We start from the raw sequence: 5,406 nt of genomic DNA on the forward strand, positions 1-5,406 counted from the left end.
GACAATCAGCAGGAATACCATTATAGAATATTATTTTGCTGATCCATTTATTACATAGATCTAAATTATTTTCTACTGAACTCATTTGGGAAAAGTTTATTTAGTATATCCTACATTCCAGATATTAATTAGTAGATAAGAGTGACAGTTGGCATTTATAATCTGCCTTCTACACCCTACATATTTGCATAAGTTAACTTTTAATTCTGATAATGGCCATTTGAGAGTGATCCTATTATGATCCCCATTTTAGAAATGACAGAGGAGATGGTAACTGGTCTGTTTAGTCTTTCTCATTGGGATGATTTTTCCCTGCTCCTTGGGAACTCTTGGCAATAGCTGGAGCCAGTCTTGCATCTCATGACTGGTGAAGGTACTGTGCTGTAAACCATGGGGATGGTGCCAAACACCCGACAGCTCACAGAAAAGCCATTGCAAGCAAACAATCACCCAGCCCAAAGTGTCAACAGTACTGCTACAAGCCAGTATGTGGGATTCTGGCAACTCCTACTGCATCATCCAAGAACACCTGCTGCACACTGACCTAACCAGCTTAGAAAAGAAGGCTTTGGAAATAGTCGTTTTCATTCGTTGTTTGCCTCTAGGGGTGAACGAGAAATGTGTAGCCTGATATGAGTGGTATGAATCTTAGTACACAGAAGAGAAGGAGCCTTCCCATGAAGCTGGGACTGAGGACAGCAGAGTGAAAGGCAGAGAGACCTGTGTGCTTGGGAACATACCTGAGTTTCACTGAACCGTTTCTTTCCTGGAACCTATGCTGTTCCTAGACTTCAGGTTATGTAAGATAACACGTCCACGTGATTTCAGGCTGCTGAATAGGGAGGTTTTGGTTCCAGGCAGCTGAGACTGCCATTGCCAAGTTGTGTTGCCAATCACAGGAGACTTCTGAGAAAATTCAACTAAGTCTCATTCACCTGGTAAGATTGCTTTTCAGAAACTTATGCTTCACCATTCCAGTTAAACCTTGACTCAGGAGAGGAGGAGACTCTGTCTTTAGCTTGGTTCTCCTGTTGTCTGTATGAATGTTCACAAAGTAGAGTGTGATCAGTGAGCCGACAGAGGACAACCCCATCCGCTAGTGAAAAAGAAGGGGAGGCTAGTTTCAATGTGCTTAGAAACATGGAATATTCTCCACATGGAAAAACACAGAGAACTGAACTGTTGACCTCTATGGTAAGGATAATCTGTTGGATCTAGGAAATGGAGTGTCGTCGTGTGAACACGATGTCCCCCATAAGTCTCAGGCACTTGAAAACTTGGTCTCCAGTGGGTAGCCCTGCTTGGGGAGGGCTTAGGGACGTGTGGACTTGCTGGAGGGAGTGTGTCCGGGGACAGACTTTGAAGATTCAAAAGCCGTGTGAGGTCGCCAATGCACTCTCTCTACTTCCTGTCGGCGGCTTAATGTGAGCTCCCAGTTCCTGCTCCAACTGTCATGTCTGCCTGCTGCCATGTTTCCCCACCGTGGTGGTGATGGACCCTTGTCCTTCTGGAACTGTAAGCCCCAAATAAACCCTGCCTTCTGTGCGATGCCTTAGTCATGGTGTTTCACCATAGAAATGTATTAGTTATAATACGTGGAGTTATTTGAAGGAGGTGATCTTGGGAATAAAGAGTGTCCTCAGCTATGCCAAGGGACTGGGGAAAAAAGTGATATTTAAGCCCTGACCCAGCCTAATATGCTGTCTTTTAACTCAAAGCAATGATAACCTGTTTGCACCCATGGATCCCAGGGGTGGCCACTTCCATATTTATTCTGGAAACAACAATCTTGTTATTACACAAGTACCTACATGAGGTAGAAGAGAGAGACCCACACCTTCTTGTCATTAGATTCATCTGTGAGAGATAGGGAGTGGAGAATGAGAAACCTTGCCTTAGAGGGTTGAGCACGCCTTAGAGAAGCATGCTGAGTGATTCTCTTAATGGCTACATCACATTAGGGAGTGTCCCGGAGTCTGCACAGACAGGCATTGTTTTGTTTTGAAAGTGAATTCTTAGTTTGGTTTCTGAACCCTGGAAAATGTAATTATTTCAGCATGAGCTACAGAAAGGAACTGGTGTTTGGACGGTGCATGGGACTTGTCACTATAATGTGAGGGCTTCCCTCCATGACCTCAGCGGTTATTGGTACCTTTCATCCTGGCTTTGACCATGAACAGCCCTGAGCGCAGGCTCCAAGAGGGTACCTTCCTTCAGACCTCTGTGATACATACAAAGAAAACAACAACCAAGAGAGCAGACCACTGGTTCCAACAGTTTCTTCCCCAGCTTCCTGGACAACAGAGCAAGAAAAGTGAGTTATTGTGAGACCACCACGGGCCAGGCGGGCTCTGAAAAGTACAGGTTAGGTCATGTGTGAGCACAAACATTTCCTGATGTTTCTCTCTTTAAAGTGGTTGCAAATCCAGACTCCTCCCCCTGTAGAAATGTTTACCAGGACCACAGAGTTTCCTGTTTTTGCTTCTTCCCCTAATTGCCCAAATTAGGTTTGATTTGATTAGTCTTTCCAGTGGCATCCAAGAAGGGCAAGCTCTGCTGACATCCAGGCCCATCCTTTCTGCTGAGGAGCAAACTCATGACCTAAGCTTTGCCCATGGCTTAAGGCTCACCCACACATGTTTCCCAATCCCTTCCTGTGTTGTCACATCAGGCCCTTTCTCTCTGAGGCTGTGAGAAATCCATCTGCCTGGACACTCTTATCTCTTGCAGAAGGACCCTTGCACCTGACTGCAGTCCCCCGGGGTGAAGGATTTGGGTTTTAACCCAGTGACTGGGCATCATAAGCACTGCATTTCAGACTTCATGGGAAGACCTATTAGGGGGTCTTGGCACAAATTTAATGGATTATAACCACCCTTATTGAGACAGTCTTGTTATGCAGTGCTCTGGCTGACCTGGACGTCACTTTGTAGGCCAGGTTGGCCTCAAACTCACAGAAATCCAGAGATCTGCCTGCTTCTGCCTCTGGAGTACCAGAGTCAAAGATGTGCACCACCACACCTAACTTCTAAACTACCATCTTAAAGGTAGAACCGGAGTGAGAAAAGGAGGTAAAATAGCAGAAGAGCAAATAAATATATGATAGGGACAAGCATTTCTGGGTGAAATGCCCATTGATGCCTCAATTCTATGAATTCATCGACATGAAAGCACACACGGTGTCGTGGTATAAAAGCCCATTTCTTTCTGTGAGCTACATTCAAAACAGTGTGAGTAGGGTGTGGGGGCACACATCTGTGATCCTAGTGCTTAGCAGGCCAAGGCAAGAAGACCTCAGGTTCCACAGCAGGCTGGGAGACCCTGCGTAGTGAGACCCTGTCTTAAATAAATAAGAGCTGAAGGCCACTGAAATATAAAATTGGAATTCCATGTCAATATCTTTAAAACTATCTTTGGGAAATGGCAGGTACATTGGTTCTTGAGATAAGTAGACAGAAATGCTTTGAGCTGCAGCATAAACCTGTTGGCTCTGAAAACCCATCTATCTCTTAGAAAGTCACTCTGGATGGTGCCCAGGAAAAGGCATGGTTGTTGAGTCACCTTCCCTTCCTTTGGTTTGTCCCACCTCCTTTGGGGATCTTCAAGAGGAGCTGCATCCTGATAGTGTGATTAGTAAAGCAAACTGGAAAGTCAAAGCAGATGCCCCAAAGCTCTGATGAAAAATACTGTAAAGTCTGTTTCTATGCACGGGAAGGGCCAGTGGGCCATCATGGCAGAAGAGCAGCCCGTGCAAAGAGGAAGCAGAAACTTCATCCACTGCTTTACATTCCCTTTCTAGATGTTTCAGATTTTTTTTTTATTGCACGTAACATCAAAGTTACTATTGGACCATTTTACCAATTAAAACCAGTCTAATCGCATAAACAAGATATGCAGGCTTCCCTGGACCTTTACATATGTCTGGGTTTATTTGAAGAGCATGGAGTTGATAGGTGTAGAAGCCAGCTAAGGAAAGAGAGTGGCTTGGTTGGGAAAGTCGCCAGTAATGGCAGAGTGTGAGGAAGGAGCCTGTGTCTGGGCTGCTGTTCTGGATGCTGAGCACCATTCTGTCTCTCAGGACTCTCTGAGCAGGCAGCTGCCTGGCAGCTCCAAAGCACAGAAGAGAACATACTAGACTCAGAAAAGCCCAATACTTCAGGAAAAGTGGGGGTGGTAACAGAGCGTATGGAGGCCCAGGAAATAAGTGGCGACTGCCTGGTTATTATCTAGTTTAGGCCACAGCACCCCATTGTTCTTTGGCAGCTCTTATTGGGCTGTGCTTAGGTGTAAAACTTCAGTGGTGCCGTTCAAACACAAGTTGGAAATTCCATTTCTGAGGAACTCACTGAACACAAGACCTCAACAAACAGATAAATGACAAAGAGCAAGGGGCGGCGGCAATGGAGAACTCTAACCCACAGGAAAGTACGCAGTGGTGTATCCGGGAGCCTCACGGATATGTCTGAAGGGCCACTGACCTGTAATTATCGGATGTATTTGTTTAAGGCCTTTGTAAGAAGGAGATGGCTTGTGTTTGTTACGTAGGTGCCATCACCACAGAGCATTTGGTTTTTTAAGGAGTCATTCTGAGCTAGTTTCAGGGATGAGGGAGAAACTAAGTGTTCAGTGAGTAACATGCTCAGGATTTCTTTTTTTCTTTCTTTTTTTTCTTTTCTTTTTTTTTTTTTTTTTTTTGTTTTTTTGTTTTTTTGAGACAGGGTTTCTCTGTGTAGCTTTGCGCCTTTCCTGGATCTTGCTCTGTAGACCAGGCTGGCCTCGAACTCACAGAGATCCACCTGCCTCTGCCTCCCGAGTGCTGGGATTAAAGGCGTGCGCCACCACTGCCGGCCAGTCTCAGGATTTCTACTGCAGGTGACCAGACAGAAAAATATTTCCTAGTTATTATAAGTGTGGCTTTCCTCTTTTCCTGGTGTCCATTCTGATACAACTACTTTGCATGTCTAATACCTGCTATGTCCAAATGTATTCGATTTAAATCATCATTCTAAAGTAAGTACAACAGATGGTTCTAGAAAGAAGAGAAGAGAAAAAGCATGCACACTCTACTGGGTCCTTTACCTTAAACGCCTTCAGTGTTCTATTTTGTTGCCACCATGATCGTGGAAGGTGGCTGTTCTGAAAGTTATAATACAGTGTGGGTGAAGAAGAGACACGGGAATAAAAACTCTAGGGTGGATCTAAATCTTCCTTTGTCTGGTGAGACACATGTGGAAAGGAAACACTGCTGTTGCTTCGACCCTTTTTAAATGCTCTGCTCAGTGGTATCAAGTACATTCAAGGTGGTGGGCAATCATCTCCAGGACCTTTTCAATTTCCCCAACAAAACTCAGTACTGACTAAACAAAAATTGTCCATTCTTCATCCTCCCAAGCCCTGCAATCACCA

General features: G+C 44.9%; 1 pseudogene; it reads left to right on the top strand.

Annotated features, from left to right (window-relative positions):
- Nucleotides 1–487: 487 nt before the first annotated feature.
- Nucleotides 488–4,466, top strand: LOC128109571 (cytosolic iron-sulfur assembly component 2A-like; annotated as a pseudogene).
- Nucleotides 4,467–5,406: the final 940 nt, after the last annotated feature.

Source organism: Peromyscus californicus, unplaced genomic scaffold, assembly GCF_007827085.1.
Source record: "Peromyscus californicus insignis strain IS unplaced genomic scaffold, ASM782708v3 Scaffold_14__1_contigs__length_90479793_seg_2, whole genome shotgun sequence".
NCBI classification, from domain to species: Eukaryota; Metazoa; Chordata; class Mammalia; order Rodentia; family Cricetidae; genus Peromyscus; species Peromyscus californicus.